The sequence below is a fragment of the Pelodiscus sinensis genome, chromosome 32 (assembly GCF_052426305.1).
Source record: "Pelodiscus sinensis isolate ZL-2025 chromosome 32, ASM5242630v1, whole genome shotgun sequence".
Lineage (NCBI taxonomy): Eukaryota > Metazoa > Chordata > Testudines > Trionychidae > Pelodiscus > Pelodiscus sinensis.
In genome coordinates this window covers 7,793,744-7,813,741 of record NC_143083.1, presented here as the reverse complement: position 1 = coordinate 7,813,741, position 19,998 = coordinate 7,793,744, and the positions used below count along the sequence as shown (strand labels likewise).

The following is a 19,998-nucleotide window of genomic DNA, read 5'->3' as shown; positions in this document are numbered from 1 at the left end:
TGATGCACTCAAATGTCAGGATGAGATTTACACACACAAGACCAAGGAAATTCAGGCCCAAAGCAAACTGCTCCACCTTAACTGCCAAATGCCACTGCCAAAACGGCCAGGCTGCCGCAGCCTCCTCTCCTGCAGCCAAATACATCCAGGGCAGGCATGAGGCGTGTGCAGTTGTTTCACCTGTACGTGGCCCCACACTTTATTACTGGCCCCACCTACCCGGGCGGCGTGTCCTACCTGAGGCATGTCCCTCGGGTGCAGGCTGTGCATGGCAGCAGCGCCTGCCTGGCAGGATCCCAGGTCCGGGGGAGAAGCGGAGGGGGCTGCTGTGGGTGCCCCTTTCCAACCTTATAGCCAGTGTCTGCTGCAGCACGTTGCCGTGGCATTGTAGCGTAGACACAATGTGATTGGCTGATGAAACCACTGATCAAGACATCCATCATGTTCTCCCATCCCCACCTCCCTGTACGGAGCTCCCACAGGAATCAGGGAAAGAGCAGTTTTCTGATGACTTTCTCATTACAAACAAACAGGTAAAACCAAGACAGATCTCAGCGCCCATGCCAGACGGTGTGCCTGGAACCTCCCGCCAGGATCTGTAGCTCAGGCAGGATTCCCTCCAACGTAGCAATTCCCTGCATCAGTAACTTGAGACAGGTCCAAATCAAAACCTATATTCAAACCAACCTGGATTCCAGGCCAGTTCAAATCAGGACTCTACCGCTCCAAACCTCCTCCATTAGCTAGACGGCAAGAAAAAGAGGGGAAGAGAAAAGAGAAGGTTTACACAGAGCAGAGAAGCTAGGATGCCAAATGTGGACCGAGGACCCCCTGGAACTCTGGGTGGCTTTGCAGCCTCAGATGAGTCACACAGGAAAGTCTACACTGCAACTGGTACACTGCAACTCAGCCCAGGCAGACATACACACGCTTGCTTTGCTCCAACAAGTACGCTAAAAATAACAGTGCAAATGCTGCTATACCTGTCAACTTCCCAAGCTCTCCCGACGCCCAGGACCCATATTTCGGAGGCTAGGCTGGGCGGCCGGTGCCGCATGGCTTTTTAAGCACAGTGCCTTTGCTCAAGCTAGCACGAGTCCATCTCCCTGGGCTGGGAGGCACACACTCCCAGCCGGAGCACAGACATACTCCTCGTGGCCAGACCAAGGAGCATGGGAAATTGGGATGGAAAATCCCATTTAATTAGTTAACGGGTTAAAAATTAGGTTGAACTAGTTAACTGCTTAAAGGAGGTGGGTGGAGGCGCAGTCCTCCCCCCACCCTCCACTGCCCGCGAGGCTGCCGACTCTCAGTCCAAGTTAAGGCTGATGCTTACTGGGTAACCAGTTAACCATTCACGTCCCTAATGGGAAAAGAAAGCTTCCATATCACGGTTGTCCCTGCTCGCCAGCCATCTCCCTACACTCAGATTCCCCCCGAGCAGGTGTTAAGAGCTATCAGGGCTCCATTAACTCGCCCTCTCCGGCATGGAGCCTACTGACCCAATCTTTGATGGGAACATTCCAGCCAACTAGAAAGCGGAGGAAAAAAGCTTTGCATTTAAACAACCAGCCTGCAGCCTGACTGTCTGAAAAACTCCATTCCCCTCCCCTGGCTCTTGAAGGGGTGTCAAAGTCCACCAAGCCTTGTCTGACGTCACAGCCTGAGTCCTCTCTCATCAAGGCATCAAAGCGACCAGCCAGTATCAAATTGCTCTGGGGCCACTGAATGCCCCCACGTTTCTGAATGACCTCGGAAACACCCCAGGGTATGACAGAACCAAAGAGCTGCGTTCGAGAGACGCACCCAGCAACGGAGCGATACTCCCGCAAGAAGGGGTGGAGATGCCAACCCCCCAGATCATTGCAGGTGGCCTTGTGCAAGTAAACAACATTAGTCACAGTGTTTATCGCCTTCCCCGCACTGGGTTTAGGGAGCCTCGTAAACACCGGCAGGGTAAACCAGGCAAAAGACAGAACTGTCAACGTTTTCATGGCGACTAGCATATGGCTCCCATCTGGAAAAAGATGACCAGAGAAGGTGGGAGCTGCTAAGGGGGAAATAATTATATTGTCTGGAATCCCAAAGCAATCCAGAGTACCGGTGACATTTCGATTGTTCACTCTGTCAAACGAGCTCTTGCCCTGCATCTAAATCCTACCTGCATTTAGGGCCAGATCCTAAACCTACTGACATTATTTGGAATCTTTCCACTGACCTTAATGGGCTTTTGGATTAAGTGTTAACCAGCCAGCATGCCCAATTGGACTCAAATGGCTTTGCTTCTCCATTTCCTAGCATATGCTAGCAGATCCCAGAAATGGAAGGGTAACCCATGCACCTATCCCATGTTCAACCCATTCCTACCCATCCCGGTTCAACCTATATTACCACATCCATGGTCTGGCAAGATTTTAGTTAGCTGGATGTCTGGTTATCATGTGTGGGGCCAAGTTTTCTGTGTCCACCCCTTACCTCTGTCCATGCCCCTAACTGCCACAGGCTGGGACCACAGCTGGGCATGGCTGTGGAGCCCCTGAGCATCGTCCTGTGATCCGACAAACTCCCTAATTCGGCACTGGTCAGGTCCTGAGGGTGCCGGATCAGAGAGGTTCGACTTGTACTAATGTGTGGGAACAAAGGACTAAGCTGTGGTTTCTTCTTCCGCCTGGCCAGATGGGTTTGTTGGTACAACGGGAAGAGAGAAGGGACAGAACTAAAGGGTAACAAGGTCTGGTGGGAACGCAATATATCAGCTGGAAGGCTGCCTGGCTTCTCTCTCAGGCCCAGGTCAAAAGTTAGGAAGGGAAAGGAGGAATAGGGGAGGCATTCAAAGCCAAGTAAAGCCTAGCCTTGACGTAGCACAGCCTCACCCTTTCCCTCCCGTGCAGTACAAGAGATGCGGTCCCCAGACTCATGTCCCTCCAGAAGGGAACATGACCATACACCGTAAGGGGTGTGACCGGGGCATGCACTGCAGGTGTATTTGGTCCTGCTAAGGAGGAGGCGGTGGGAATGGGGACACAGGCTCTGCGGCAGAGCTGGGAACAGGACCCTGGGAACCAGACTCTGACAACGTGTAGCACTATGGACATGCTGGCTGGGACCTAACCCCCACAAACATCCCGCTGCCTGCACTTCGCACTTCTGCCTGTGGCATAAGAACCAGGTGGGCGGGGGATGAAGGGAAAACTTCTACCATCCCACACTGCTAAATCCCACCTGTTGTTTCACTCCGGCTACGTCTGCACTGCCGGGTTTTTTTGGCAGAAGATATGCAAATCGCTCTCTCATTTGCATATCCTTTTTGTGGAAGAGGTTTTGCCGATAAAAAGTCCCGTGTAGACAGGGCCATTTGTGGGAAAAAAAAAAACCCTTTTTTGCAAGATCCCTTATTTCTCAAAAAATGAGGTTTACAGGATCTTGTGAAAAAGGTTTTTTTTCCGACAAATGGCCGAAAAAACCCAGCAGTACAGACATAGCCTCCGAGTCCCACAGCCAGTTTACATTAACAAAGTCAGCATGTGTTCAACTGCAGTGACAACAGTGCTAGTGTAAATGTACTAGGGTGGTGCAAAGCAGGGCTTGCACCATTCCGACTTGTACTTGGATCTGATGAGCACACCTAGCGAATTGTGCAGGGCTTAAAAGTGAAACAGAACAAATGCATTTTACTGGACAACCACCGTGAAAATCTGTGTTACCCACAACATGCCCTGGCCTGGCCTGAGACAGTTATGAGTTAATGATGACCAGCTACTGTATGTTAGCAGAGCTCGACAAATCCGCTTATCTACTTGCCAGTGGCGAGTAGATTTCAGCCAGCCGCCCCATTTACCGGTGGTTCGTGCATGTGCAGTAAGGGGCTGGCGAGTGGTTTGTCGAGCCCTGGTTATTAGGACAGAAATATGCATAAAAAGCCCTTGTTTTATAAAGACAATTCCCCACTCTTCAAACACCTATTATGACAAATAAATTTATTAGCCAGAGTGAATATCTAGCAATGCTGGCTCCCCAGATGAGATCCTGCCAACCAGCATGCAATAGTTAGCAGAAACTGCATATAGTAAAAAAGATGCTCTCTGGTCCTACCTTCCTGCATCTTACTGGGGGTTTTACTGCCATCTGGATTGCTATTATTTCCCCATTTGCAGGGGAGGGAGAAGCATCCAAGACAGAAGATGCTAGAGCATATGGTAAAGTGAATCCCCAGAGAACTGCAACTAGTGCTGGCAGAGCTGTCCTCTGGCCCAGTGACAGCTGATCCTCAACCTCCCTGTCCCAAGGACGGGCTTTCTGATGAACACTGCAGAAGGATGGTGACCCACCGTGCACTGCTTGGCTTCTCTGGGGTCTGGTTAGGCAATGAACCCTCTCAGCATCAGGAAGGAAAAATGGCACTAAAGGGAAGTCCTGGCCTAGACCTCTTCTGTACTAGCCCCATCTCTTGGCCACCAGAACTCGGGGTGTGTCTAGCCTGCAGGGTTTTGTTGACAAAAGTGGACTTTTGTCAACAAAACGATACCTGTGTCTACACTACCGCCGAGTTCTGTCGACATAACATCGTCAGAACTTGGCAGTTTTGTCGACGGCGGTAAACCTCATTCTACGAGGAATAACGTCTTTTGTTGACAGAGTTCTGTCAACAGAAGGCGTTATTGCATCTACACTGTCCTTTGCGTCTACACTCTCATGTTGACAAAGTGGCTTGCTTTATCAACAGAACGGGATGTCGTCTAGACGCTCTTTGTCGACAGAAACTTTGTCAACAATATCTGTCGACAAAGCCTCTGCCGACAAAAGCCTGTAGTCTAGACGTACCCTCGGTGTCCCACCAAAGGGGAGGTTGGGCACCCAAAATACTCTACGTCCCTGGGTTCCCTTAATGAGAACCAGGCCCAAAACCTTCCCTGGCCCAACTTCCCAGCCTTCAGAACTGGCCCAAATCAGGGTGGACTCAGACTTGAGCCACATAGGGAAGACAAGGCTGGGCTATTCCTCTGAGGCCAATGAGCCTTCAGGCTAAAAGCCACAGGCATCACGGAAATCGATGGGGGCTGAGGCACAAGGAGACATTGAGTCTGCCTGACAAATCAATCCTATTCATCCCTCCTTCCTCCATAACTGTGGGATCTGTGCAAGGAGGGGGGGACCTTTCAGGGACAGAGGCAGCAAGCCATAAGCCCCTTAAATGGAGACAGAAGCAGGATTGAATAGGGACTGGCCTTTTCTACACTGCCTCCCCCTCCCCCACCACCCTCGAAATAGCTGAAGAAAGGGGTTATGCCTTGCAAACAGGAAGGTGGTGCTGAAGTGGTATTAAATATTTAAGCTGGGTAGAATTCAATTGTTTAAAAATGATATTGGTCATCAAAATTAATGTGCCTTTCCAGACTTTTTTATTTTTATTGATTGAAACACTCTCCGTTGCAGGAACTCAGGTGGACTGATTTAAATCAAGGTGATTTAAATAACTGATTTCAATCACAATTTAAATCACCAAAAAAATCTTTGACTTAAATCAGGTTTCCCATTGATACTTCTTCATGTATTTCTTTAAACAATGGTGCAAATCTGTTCACTAAAGGATGTTAATTTACACCTCAGAACAGCACTTTACAACATGTAAGAGGATATACTTTGTGTAACGTTTGATAACTTGATTTTTATTAATTTAGAAAATAGTGCAATATACTCAATACCTGTGTCAAGCTGCAGATGCAGCAGCAGTACATTAGGAATGTTAAGAACTAAATCACACACACAGACACAATAGCACATATATTTTATTAAACTAAATCTTAAATGTTACATAAATGTTTCATATTTGCAATTGCAGCAGTCTCCAGAGTTGCCGGCTGATGGCTGTCATTCACTCTTTTAAAAAAGAAAAAAAAAATTCAAATGTTGTAACTCTAACAGACAAGTCCTCATAACGCTCTGGCTGTGTCTACACTGGCCACTTATTCCTGAAAATCATCCGCTTTTCCGGAATAACTTGCCAGCTGTCTACACTGGCCCCTTGAATTTCCGGAAAAGCACTGACGATATAATGTAAAATCATCAGTGCTTTTCCAGAAAAACTATGCTGCTCCCGTTCGGGCAAAAGTCCTTTTCCGGAAAACTGTTCCGGAAAAGGGCCAGTGTAGACAGCCTAGATTTCTTTTCTGCAAAAAAGCCCCGATCGCGAAAATGACGATCGGGGCTTTTTTCCGGAAAAGCGCGTCTACACTGACACACATCCTGCCAATGTAGACGCGATTTTTCCGAAAATGCTTATAATGGAAAACTTTTCCGTTTTAAGCATTTCTGAAAAATTATGCCAGTGTAGACGTAGCCTAAATGCACAGTGCCCGTAAAACTTCTACAACTAGCTCTCATCTTCCCTACTCTCACTGTCATTTTGATGCAGATCTGATTCCAAGTAACCTCTTAGCAAGTTCACAGATGGCACTAAGCTAAGGGTAGAGGTAGATACGCTAGAGGGCAGGGATAGGGTACAGCGTGACCTAGACAAATTGAAGGATTCGGTCAAAAGAAATCCGATGAGGTTCAGCAAGGACAAGTGCATGTGGGATGGAAGAATCCCAAGCATTGTTACAGGCTGGGGACCAACTGGCAAAGCAGCAGTTCAGCAGAAAAGGACCTGGGGATTACAGTGGATGAGAAGCTGGATATGACTCAACAGTGTGCCCTTGTAGCCAAGAAGGCTAGTGGCATATTAGGGTGTATGTTTCATTCTTGCAGCTAGGCCCTGCATCATCATCTTGTTCCCTCACACTTGACCCTTTTTCCTTTTTTCCCCCAGAGAACAAATTTCTTCAAAATATTCTAACACCCAGAAGCCAGGAGGACCATTGTTCTGTGGCAAAAGTGTAGGGGAATATAGGAATCTCTGTGTGTGCTGAATAATGTTTTCCCTTTTCCTTTCCAGCCCACTCCAATGTTCCTCTCTTTGCTGCCTCCCTCCTTTCTTATATATTATCTCTTTATTTAGACCATGTCTTAGCTAGCTCCTCTGCCATGCTTGGTTCAGGTCCATCACCACATAAGTACAGAACACACCCTATCCAGTCTGTGTCTGTCTTTGCACATGCTTCTCAGCAGACCAACAGAAACTGAAAGCCCAGAACATTCAAGGAGCAAGAGCTGGTTGTTACGCTGGACAGACTACAGCCCATGATGCATTTTTATAAGACTCAGTGTAGGGATAGCATGTTTGTGATAAGATTTAATTGTAACATTATTTTTAAATGGGAAATTTAGTATTTTATTGATTTTTAACCAACCCATTTGATTTTTTTTAAATCGTCAATGTTTTATCCACCTGGCAGGAAATTACTGAGAGTGAGAATCAAACAATTATCTGAGGACAGCAGATTTCCAGATTTTAAAAAGTCCACACTTTATAACTGTTAAAACCCAACTTGCCAATATCACACGTCAAAATGGACAAATATCCCTGACATCAACAAATCACACTTACCACTAGCCCACCTGTAACACACCTAATACAAAAAAGTAAAGTCACCGCATTGACTTTAACAAGTTCTCAGGCAGCGTTTTTCTAACTCTGCCTCTCTGTAAATTTCAGTGATCATCAGCGGAAATATTTGAAATGAGGTCTGAATATGTACGGTGAAATCAACATTTCATAGAATCATAGAATCATAGGACTGGAAGGGACCTCGAGAGGTCATCGAGTCCAGCCCCCGGCCCTCAAGGCAGGACCAAGCTCCGTCTACACCATCCCTGACAGATGTCTATCCAACCTGTTCTTAAATATCTCCAGAGAGGGAGATTCCACCACCTCCCTTGGCAATTTATTCCAATATTTGACCACCCTGACAGTTAGGAATTTTTTCCTAATGTCCAATCTAAACCTCCCCTGCTGCACTTTAAGCCCATTACTCCTTGTCCTGTCCTCAGAAACCAAGAGGAACAAATTTTCTCCTTCCTCCTTGTGACACCCTTTTAGATATTTGAAAACCGCTATCATGTCCCCCCTTAATCTTCTTTTTTCCAAACTAAACAAGCCCCAATCTAATGCAAATCTCAGCCTGCCAAGCCTTGTAATACTTCACCTGAGATTTTTCAGGAAGCGCCTAAGGGAGCTGGAGCCCAGCTATTAATTTGCAGTGGGATTTAGGTGGTTTGCCCGTGTCCCCTTGGGAAAACCCACCCTACATCCCCCAACTCAAATCTTTCCTGCAAAGCAGAAGGGTGACTTGTGATCAAGCTCCGACAGCGCCTCCCTGCCAATAGCACCTTCCCCATGAACCCTTCCTTCAGAAATTCTCTTGAAACCGTAACCCAGTAAAACCAGCCCATTTCCACTGGTGAGCTGCTCCTGCTGCTGAAGAGTTGGGAAGAAAGGAATTCCTGCAGGACTGGTTACGTGGGGACAGCAGAGAGTGACACATTCCAGGGAGATAGCTGGGGAAAGAGTTGGCGGCTGGCAACATGGGGACCAAGAAACAAGAGATCTCCGCTTGTTGGAAAGCCGGGGGTGGTGGCGTTAGAACTAGAGCTTGCTGTGGCCATGTTGGTCTCAGGATAGGAGACAGACAAGGCAAAGAAGAGCTCTGTCCAACGGGAACGCTAGACCCTCACCAACAGACGCTGCTGCAGTAGAAGGTGTTACCGCAGCCATCTGTACATTCTATGCAGCATAGGCCACGAGTGAAGTAGGGATGTAAGCGACTAGATGACTATCCGATAAGCATATGCGTATCAGGTAGTCGAGTACTGATTCGAGTAATTGCTTCCTTCCCCTCCTCCCCCTGCAGCCTCTATCAGAGAGAGGCAGAGGAGGAGGGGCGGGAACAGGAGCTGGGTTAAAAGCCATTTCCTCCCAGCACCATGTCTGGGGAGGGCAGGGGAGACAGAGGCATAGCGGGGCACAGGGGCCAGGAACAGGATCCTGCTTACTTGGTTAACCGGTTAAAGCTAAGGTTTAAGCAGTTTACTGATTAATTGGGATTTTACATTCCTAGTTGGCATCCAGTAGCCCAGACAAGGAATCCGGTTTGCTCAGAAGTATCTGAAGCAGATGGTGTGCAGGCGCCTGCACACCAAGTAGGGGAAATTTTAGGCTGGCTATTGGCAATAGCCTTCTGGCTACAATGGAGCGTAGGACACCACCAGTGAAGAAAGACTCAATTAGAAAAAACATCAGGGCCTTCCTCTCACTTTTATACTGATTTCACAGCATCTGTGGCCCAAGAAATAGCAACAAGATATGAAAGCAGCAGCATGGCCCAGTGGTTAAAGCACAAACCTAACAGGGAAGGCCCTTTGAGTTCTAACCTCAGCTGTGCCACTTGCTCCCCATTTGACCTTGAACAAGTCACTTTTTGTTTCAGTTTTCCCAGCTGCGGAATAGAGGTGACCATAAAGTTCTACCAAACGGATTTTCTGAGAGGCTTAATTTGTTAAGGTTTGTAAAGTGATTGGAGGTCCTTGGAAGAAGCCACGATAGGCAGATTATTGTTTCTATTATTAAAAACCTAACCGTCTAGGAACTCCGCGTCACGCAGAATTGCTTCCCTGCTTTTATAATGATTTAACAATCCCTGAGGTAGCTTCAATGTTAATAGTCTGGTTATTTATTTTAAAAGCTGCACTTCTTCAGTCTCTTCCATCGGAGGATTCCAAAGCGATTCACAGAAATGGCAATCTAAGGCCCTGTGAAGAATGTACAGACGGAGGAATACGGACAAGGAAAGGTTACATTACTCGCCTCGAGTGGCAAATGGAATCGTGGGTTTAAGCCAGCAACAGAGCCCAGATTTCCTGACTCCCTGTCCTGTGCTTTCTATAGCAGATGATGCGTGGCCTCCTAAAAAAATAAATCCCGTAATTATTAACAGCAGAAGGAAAACCTTTTCTCAGTCAGCTGCCAAGCAGCCCGTCTCCTAGTCACCACCGGAAGCTGGAGGCTCAGAAAGACAGCAACTGCGATACAGAATGAAATATTCCACTCACCTTTCCATGCAAGGCCAAGCAGGTTCCAACTCCTGATCCCTGTCTCAGGCCATACCACACCAGGGATTCATATCAGAGAAGCCAATCACAGAGGGGAAGATGATGGCTTATGTACAGCTCTCCTAGGAACCTTTTGGCTAACGCGCAAAGCCACGTTCAGGCTGAGAGAGTGTAACTTACTGGGCAGGGCGCATTGTGTATCCTTCACCTGTATTTGTTCCAGCGAGACTGCAGCCCCAGCTACTGACTGGATATCTTCATCACCGGACTTCTCTGCCCTCCCCATTGCTATCGTATTTGGGCACCTCACAGTTTTCACCACACAAGACCCCCACGAGGCAGGACAGTTCTGTTATCCCTATACTGATGAACTGAGGCCAAGTAATTTGCCCAAAATCTCTGAGAAAGAGCACAGAACTGAACCTTGCCTACACCATGCAGTTAAGTCAGCCTATGTCAGGTCCACACAGCAATTATGGTGGTTTTTCATATCCACTCTACCCTCCTTCTGCCAGTGACGCACCTCCACATGAGGAGCGCTTGCATCTGCTTAAATGGGGCACTGTAGACTGCTGACAGCCTGGCACAGTGGTAGCAAGACTCCCAGCTAGGAGCCTGGTGTGGAGCTGACTGGTGATATCCATCACCCAGCATCTACACAGACACCGCGTCGCTCTCAGTGTTACCTCTCTTGTGGAGGTGGAGTTATTTGGTCGGTGAAGTGGGGGACTTACAAGCGGCAGGAGCAACACTGTAGTGTAGACACTTAGGCTATGTCTACTGTACGGAGTTTTTTTTGGAAAAACAGCTGTTTTCCCGAAAAAAACCTTCTCTTACGTCCACACTGCAATCATGTTCGTTTAAAAAAAATAAAAATTGAAAGAACAGAGGGGTTTTCTGACATTGGTAAACCTCCTTCTACGAGGAAGAAGCCTTTTTCCGTAAGAGATCTTTTGGAAAAAGGCGTGTATGGACGGGGGAGAGAGAGTTCTTTTGAAAGAAGAGGAAAGAGGAAAAAGCACAGGTGCCCTGGTGGCCAATCCATCCATAATAATTACAGCTTACATGCGAGAGAGCATCCATTCAGTCTGGACGCTCTCTTTCAAAAAGTAGATCGCTTTTTCGATGCGCTTTGGCAGTGCAGACGCTCTCTTTTGGAAGAAGTTTTTTCCGGAAAAGCTTCTTCGAAAGAAGCTTGCAGTCTTAGCCTCACAGAGACAGCCTAATTCTATAGTATAAACCTGGCCTGAGTCTCTCAAGTACCGTATTAGCATCTTAGCCACTGGACTGTCCTTCTCCTTTAGCTCAACCTGTAGCAGCTCGTGACTTTAGCACTGGAGGTGCCTGGTTCAGTCCCAAGTGGGCCATCCAAGACCGCAGCCATTGGAACGACATGGTACATTCTTCCAAGGCCAGAGACACAAAAGGTCAGCTTGGATCCTAGACATCATCTATTGGTTACCTGCAGGCACTGCCTGCCTGTGTCTCAAGGGGTTGGCAGGGAGAGGCAGGGGAATGCAGTCCTGATGGGCGAAAATTACAACCAGAATGAGTGACATCATGCTGTAAACTGAGAGGCTACCCTGAGAAACAAGGAGATAACAAGGTGCTAAAAGGAATCAAGGAGGCTGCATTTGTAATGATACACCAGTCCAAGAAGGGGAAAAAGTTTTGTTTTATTTTTTGAACAAAAGGAAACCCCACGGGAAACAAACACCCGACAAAAAAATTAGGCTCCACCGAGGCTACTGATCAAGGCATAGGCTCCAATGTGCAGCCTGTTAAAATTTTGCAACATAAAGCTTTAAAAGAAATAAAACAAAACAACAACAACAAGAAAGAGCAATGCATCTTTTCCATCAAATGTTAACAACAGTGCAACATCATCTCTGTATTGTCCCCCTGTTTTATCACCACTGTACAGCTCTGAACAGATTCCACCCTAGGGCAGACAGAAAATCATGGGGCCACGGTTTCTAATTATACCCTCTATTCACAGGGAAATGGTTTATTTATTAGCTCTCTGAGCTTCTCTTTCATTCATTTTCAATCTGACTCCCAGCAGCGAGAGGCTCTCGACAAGGGGAAATTTATTAGGTTTTGTAGACTCTCTTCATCTTCCCAATCGTCCTCTTCCTCCCACCCATACCATTCACAATTATGGGTAGTCTTCATCACCGGTAATTCAATAACTTGCTATATAATTACTCCGTAATAACACTATTATCTTAACATTTACTCAACAGCTGTGATCCCGTTACAGCACAAGGGGGAGATTCTCCAGGGGAAAGGAAGCAGGAGTACTGTCTGCCTGCCAGAAAAAGAATCCCGTTAGACCAAAACAAAACTCCATCCGAAAAATAATATGACAGAGAGACCCAGCTGGGGGTGGGGGCAGGAGGGGAGGTACCTTTCTTGCAGTCAGGCAGAGGGTACAGACCCTCGGCAGGATGCCAAAAGAATTCATTATCCCTTCGTAAGGATTTGAAAGGTTTTGATACACAGATAAGAGAAATTGGAGGGTTTCCGTTAGAGATCTAAGCAACTAATTGAGTAGTTGACTACCCGATGAGCATAGGCTTATTGGGTAATCGAATGACTACTTGACTAGTCACTCCCTTCCCTCCCCCGTTGCATCTGTATCAGAGGCAGCAAGGAGGGGGGAAAGATGAGCCAGTGCTAGGGGGAAATGGCTTAAAAGCTGGTTCCCCCCAGCACCGCCTTTGTGGAGAAAGAGCCATAGGGCCTGCCAGGCTCTTACTACACTTCAAGTACAGATCCACAGTGGTTGTGGAGCTGCGTGAGCCAGGACTGCTCAGTCCCAACTCACACTGCCCCTGGGAGCTAACCCCGCTGCGGCTCTGCAGTTTAAATTTAGTAAGAGCCTAACAGCTCTTACTACAGTAGTGAGCCTCCCCCAACTGACGACTGGAAATTCCATTGACTACTCAATTGGCTAATTAACCATTACTTAATATCCCTAGATTTGGTGCATACAAGAGACAGCAAAACTGAAGAAGCTGAATAAGCAATGCTGAACCTCACCAAACACTTCAAACAAACTATGCAAAAAATCTTGCAGCGTAATTAGGAAAATAATAAGGGAAAAAATAGCTAAGAGACCACAGAAACACACACTCTTGATCCTTGCCTTTTGCTATAAGAAATCCGATTGTTTCCCCCAAATTCCAATTCAGCCTATTAAAAAAAACATATGTGCTGTATACAGTTTATCCTAATTAACACCATTCATGAAGAAGGGTTTTTAAACTCCAGAGACCATAAGAACCCTTCTTAGACTGAACCCTAGTGCAAAAAAAAGTCACAGCAGAACATTCAGCAATTAAGCAGGGAATTACTCTAGGACCATTGACTAAAATGAAATAACTTGTGCACCAAATGAGGCTGGGAACATACTATCAAGTACCAATGCTTAAACTGTAACCTTGACTAGCAAGGGAAAAATTGTATCCACAAGCCTTAGCTAATTCTTATGAAGCACTACGGGGTTAGCAGCTTTCACTTCACTGCTGCTGCGATTTTACTTTATGTGATATTTCTACAAATATGCCTACTGCACACTTACGCACAAATACTCCTGGATGCTCAGTAGAATTAGCAAATTGCTAACGGAGCTTCAGAAACCGGCAAGATTCTAAAGTCTACAAGGTGAGGTCGGGTTCACGCTGCTATCAGAGCCCAAAATCACACATGCCACTGAATGAGAATCCCAGCACTAAAGAATGTTTCTTGCTATAATGTATCTGTTTCATACACATGCTACTGCAAAAGGGTAAACACACTAAATTGTGATTGATTATCCATCGTGTAATACAGGGCCATAATTCCATCAAACCATCAAAGCGATTTGGCAATTATATAAATCACGAAAGGGGAGCTAGAAACGTTTGTCGTTAGAACCTCAAAATGGAATTTCCTCGTATTACATTGCTGCATATTGGTTTTGTTTTTAATAATATAAAGTCAAGATTATTTCTGCTTCAAATATGCTTACATGCCATGGTCATACACCAAATCACTGCTTAGTACTGATGACAGATCACATCAACATTAATAAGATATTTTATTTCGTCTCCTACTCCATAGGAAATATCAGACGCAAGCAGAGTGAATGCACATGGCAAGATGAAATTCATCCTGAGCCATGTATCAAACCCCTTATAATAGCTGAACCTCAATAATCTATACACTTCATAATCGGCACAAATATCCACACCTTTCACTTGTGGGGCAAGGTATGATAGCATGCGTCTCAGAGCGGTTCAACTAAGGTTTAAATTTTTAAGAATATTTGATATTTATAAACATACACTCTCGGTACGCACATTAACCCTGAAATATTACCATAATTAACTTAAACCTAAAATAAAACAAATAAAGCCCTTTTTGTTATGCATGATCATCGCTGTGTTTCTGCACTTATTTACTCCGAATGTATACTAAGGATAGTCACAGCCCAGGCACCCTTGACAAACAGCTACAACTTGGATGTTTAAATTAAGATAACAAGCACGAATTCCCCCCACGCTCTACATCACGGGTGGGGAACCTTTTCTGGTGAGGGGCCACTAATCCACAGACAAATTGGTTGTGGGCCATGCACAAGTGAGAAACATCTTACTGCTCGGGGTGCTAGGATGCTGTTTGTGATCTTGCCCCAGCAGGAGCGGTCTGAGGCCGGCTGCGGCAGCTGGCGCCCCAGGCGGAAGGCACGATCGGCGCCCCTGCCTGCACGGCTCAATGGCCGTGACGTCATCATTGGGCACCTGAGCACCCAGTGACATCATCATCGGGCGCCCCGAGCCGGCAGCGCCCTAGGCGACTGCCTAGTCTGCCTAGGCTCATGGGCCGCCCCTGTGCCCTAGGGAGGGGAAGATGCTGAGGCTTGGAGAATTGCTACAGGGCTGGATCGCCCCACTACAGGAAGGGGGGATGCCCCGAGCCTCCACTACTGGCTGTGTTCCCTGTAGGCTGGACACTTGTGTGGCTGCTCAGGAGAGATACAAATGCCACCCAGCTGATTAGCAGAGCACCCACAGCTACGTTTTTCTTTCTACTGGTGGTGCACATTTGCACATGCCTCTGTGCACAAAAATTATTCTGCACAAGGACTCAAAAACTCCACGCTTGGATAGAAAAGAATACAGGGAACACTGACCATGGGTCAGATTAAAGTAAGCTTTGTAGGCTCCTCACTCCTGCTCTACATTTACAGCCCCCAGCACTCCTCATTTTCAAATGTGGTGGGAAGATGACCTTGATTCTGATCCAAGCAGTTTCGGTCCAAGACAACAGTAAGCCCCCAAAGCTGGAGGGCCCTCATACAGAACAGCCAGTTACCCATTCATGTTTATGTCACTGGGTTCCAGCTTGAATTTATCTGCTGATCTCAGCAGAAAAACATGGGGGAGAGGCACTCTCCAAGGAAGTCTCACTTGGAGCATTAAGGATAAAATTACGGTCCCACAGAAGACCTCAGCAAAATGCACATTGACTTCAATGAGCCAGGATTTCACCTTAAGCCTGCACTGTAGCTGGAGGTGTTATTGCCAGCTCTGGTAGACACACTCACATTAGCCCCGCTCAAACTAGCATGCTGAAAGTCTCAGAGGGGTAGCCATGTTAGCCTGTAACTTTTAAAACAAATTTTAAAAATGAGTAGTCCTGTGGCACCAGAGAGACTAACAAATGTATATATCGTGGACAAAACCCACTTCTTCAGATGAGATGATCTTGAGTGGACTAACTCCTATTGAAGTAAATGAAAATACCCACATCTAGAGACACGTGTAAGTACCTCGCTGAACTAGGACCCACATTCTCAAAAATTCAGCCAGCCATTCACATTATGCCTTCTGGTTTTTAAGTACATATTTATGAAGTTCAGTTGTGTATTAAATACACCCGAGAAGACTGGCTTCTCACCTTACTGTTTGCTGGCTCTGTAAACTATCACGCACTAAAAAAAGTTTGTTCTATGCTCCATAAACTTTAGTGCATTACAGAAATACGTTAAACTGAGAATTTTATTTGGCCAGCTATAGTACTTCATAACAGGAAAAGAGCATTCAATCTCCCATTTGTCTGCAGAAACCATGGGCATGTTTTAACTGCTCTAGTCCTCACTAATCAAACCAGTGAAATCAGAGAGGTAGATGTAAGAACTCTTCGAAGGAGTAGCTGTCTACACACAATGAGGATGCTTTGTTCTGTTTTTCCCAAGAAAGCTAAGGTCTGAAAAGACACTTGAATCTAGAATGGCAAGCAGCACTACAGAGCTCTTCAATCACAAATAAAATGTATACATATTCCAGAAAGCTGTCATGAAACCCACACTCATCTACAACATAGGACTTTGAGAAAGAGAGAAACCGCGGAATCCATGTTTTGTGCCTTTCAACAGAATCATATGGGCTAAGACTTCCAAAGTAGCTTGAGAGTTTGAGGCTAGGGCTGGCCAGGGAACAAGAATTTCATTTAGGGGGTGAAGTTTTGACATTTGTTTTCATTCTGCATTTGGGAATCCCAGGGTTCAAGTCCCTGGGATGGATTTCTCTTTCTCTCTCCGTCCTCACCAGAAGTTCCAGTCTGGACCTAAGAAACCTTCCAATAAGGTTTTCATTGAACTTGATACTTTTCCCTGAAACATTTCAGTATTTTCCATGAAACAATCAGCAATTTCTGACACACACAAAAAATCTAAATCACAAAATTCTCAACCAGCGCTAGTTTAGACATATGGATGTATTTGAAAATATCACCCAACCTGAGTTAACTAACGGGCTGTTTAACTGCAGGGTAGACGTTCCGGTGCGAGATAGAGCCCAGGTTCTAGGACCATGCGAGAAGAGAGAGTCCCAGAACTTGCAGGCTGAGCCTTAACAGCTACACCCCTCAGCCCACGTCCCTCGCGGCTGGGTCAGCTCACAAGGGCTAGCCATGGGTTTTTAACTGCAGTACAGATTTAGTTGGATTGGTCCTGCTTTGGGCAGGGAGCTGATCTTGATGACCTCCTGAGGTCTCTTCCAGCTCTAGGATTCTATGCCCTCTTAGGGTACATCTAGACTACAGAGCTATTCTGGGATACCAGAGGTGTCCCAGAAAAGCTCTGCCGCGTCCAAGGAACACATCCGCTTTTCCAAAAAAAAGGTCGGAAAAGCGGACATGTTTGGGCGGCATCCCTGTCAACCTCGTTTCAGGAGGAAGAAGGGATGTTCTGAAAGAGGGTTTTCCCCCCGACATTTGGCCCCATGTAGATGGGCCAAATGTTGGAAAAGCTTCTTTCGGAAGAAAAGGGGAAAAAGATTACGCATATTGCGTTTCTTTTCCTGACTTTTCTTTGTAGTGTGGACACAGCCTTAGTCATAACAGCTCCTAGAGCTGCTCTTTTGGGCACAGCAGTTTACACATCTGCCTCTTGCCCACAGCTGTGCCTAATGCACAATTTCTAGCCAATATGATCCATTTCAATCCATAGCTTAGGCCCCTCTTATGAAATAAACATTTCAAGATACACAAGAAATCTGGCTCTCTGGACATGTGCACGGCCAGGGATTAGCACTGGCACACTCATCGAACAATGCTTCTCTTTTTGTAAGCCAAGAAATGGGGGCTAGTGGTAACACATTATAAGTCCCCTCCCTCATGGAGTCTGTTGCTACAACCCACTGAACACAGGAGCGATCATGCGAGAGCGGACAAAGGGTCTATCAAGTCTAGTTGCCTTTTTCAGAGAACGGACAGAGGCTCCACTGAAAGGAACAAGAAACCCCACTGGAATGATCTGCCCATGTATCTGTCCTAACTCCAAGCAGTTAATGCTTATCTGAAGCCCTGAAGCAAGAAGGGCTCAGAACCTGCAAAGGACTGAAACCTGTCTTCCCTGAAAATCAAATGCATTATTGAGGTCCCAAGATACCAGTTCAAATCCATTCCATGGCAACAAATCAGTCCCACAAGATAGCAATTTGGTGGCCTACAATGGCTTCAGAGCCATTGCTAAGGAGGTGGGAAAAAATAGCCCAAGCTATTCCAACTGAGCTCAAAGACAGAATGGGCTTTGGATACCAAGTTCCCCTCCCACACAGTGGTGGATCTGCCAGTGCAGAATTGAAGCATACAAACAGTGAAGCACAGGATAGTCCATCTTGCTGTTATCACGGGCCTAGTCTTACTTTGCTCCGCTTTCCCCCACACAAGATAATTAGAGCGGGTTAAAAACAGAAAAAAAAATAATTTTGCAAAATAATCAAATTTTCTAACTGGTTTCATTTTTAATCTTGTATTTTTTGTCGCTGAGCTTGAATAAATGAACCCCACTTTTTCTTTTTGCTACCCTAACATTTCAAAACTTTGCCAACTTTTTTAAAAGATCCAGAGTTAAAGATTTTTGTTTCTCATTCTCTGATTCTGTAACTAACACATCTCCCTATATATTTTAGAAATGTGCATCTGTCTGCCTGTGACTGTTCAAGAACTCCTCCTAAACAGTAGGAGCTAGGATCACCACAATTTTGTATGTTGCTTCTTCTTGCCCCTCAGGGTTTGGTTGTGCCAAGAAAACAAGAAGTACTGGGAATGGGACTGTTTCCCAAAACATGGACGGGGAGGGGCACAAAGAGGAGGGAGGCAATACTGAGAGTGATTACTGGGAATGCAAGTCCACAGGGGAGAACTATACCGCAGAGTGGCCTTTTTTTTGGGGGGGTGGTGGTGTTGGGGCAGAAGGCCCCTGCTGGTGGGGGAGGAGGGACAGGAGAGAAAGCTCCAAGCCCTTCCTCACCTCCCAACCCTCACTCTCACCCCACCAACACCCACAATCTCCTGCCCTGCCCCCCACATCCCCAATGTCCTGCCCTGACTCCTGCACCCCCCATAACGCAACCCCCCCTTCCCTGAAGGACCCAGGCAATGCTGGGTAAGTCTGCTAGCGTCCTATAATTCTTTGTGCTTCTCAGTCTTAAAAAGTTAAAGTGGCAAAAGGAAAAATGTAAAATAATCTATTCTAGACATCGTTCATTCCATTTCATTCAGCGAAAAGAAGAGGGGGAACTGCCTCCCTCCCCGAAATAAGTAATAAAACCTCACAAATTTAAACATTCTGGTTTAAAATTTTTAAAAACCCACCAAAAATTAAAGAATCTAAAAGCTTCTCATAAAAGTGGGTTGGTTTCAGAAAAGTGTGAATTAAAAATCTTGACCAGCTCTACTAAAATTTCACTTTTTAAAAATGAGTGAAAACATTTAACATGCATAGTACCTTATTGACTATACAATAACGAATGCATTCACCTCTCAACTGTCCCTCACATTTTGAGGTACATCATTCGTTTTAGTCCTACTCCTGCACAAATTTCATACCCTGTTCCCCCTCCCCTTACCCTAATATTACTGTTGAATTTTTTCCCCAGCGGAAACGATAAAACTGGGCTTACAGAAAGTGCCATTTACATGAATGGGAAAGCCTCCCAAGACATTTTTAAGTTTCAAGCATAAGTAATCTGCGCACCTCTTTTTTAGGGGGTCCATATCACACACGGCAGCTAGAGAGGAAGAGTGCAGAATCCAGCTGTGTATGTTTCACTGTATAAAATAAACATATGCCTTTCAGAACATAGTCAATGCTTTCATGAGGGTACATGATTTCAGGCTATCATTATATCTATCACCACCCCCAAAAAACATCCCAACAAATCAAAGCCCCCTCAGTACCTCAGCATGCTTAACTGATCAGGGGCAGAGTTTCCAAAAGGCAGGTCCAACAGCCATTAAACCTTACGAGCAGTTCTTACACAAAGTTTGATCTTTATTCGGAGAGGGTGGGAGGATATTGGATTTCACCAAGACTCTTCCTAGAGGCCCCATTTTAAGTGGCTCCCACAGCTCCATAAACATTCCCCTTGCACACACAGACCATAATGGTGGGTCTGCGGGGGAGTTTTCAGTGGAAGGGGTTAAAAAGCAAAGAAAGGGGAGATTCCATTTTTATTG

The 19,998-nt window shown here is 46.0% G+C and overlaps 1 protein-coding gene across 16 annotated transcripts in view; it reads right to left on the bottom strand.

The window, feature by feature from the left end:
• Positions 1 to 19,998, bottom strand: part of PTPRS (protein tyrosine phosphatase receptor type S) — a 276,924-nt gene that overhangs the window by 188,451 nt on the left and 68,475 nt on the right. For 11 of the 16 annotated variants that reach the window (XM_075903067.2, XM_075903068.2, XM_075903065.2 and 8 more), the window contains exon 2: positions 19,517 to 19,590. The exons of 4 other annotated variants lie outside the window; for them this stretch is intronic. The gene's annotated coding sequence lies outside the window, so the exon portion shown is untranslated. Of the gene's footprint in view, positions 1 to 19,516; positions 19,591 to 19,719; positions 19,876 to 19,998 lie in introns of those variants that run through there. One more of the 16 variants, XM_075903069.2, reaches the window with a different exon arrangement.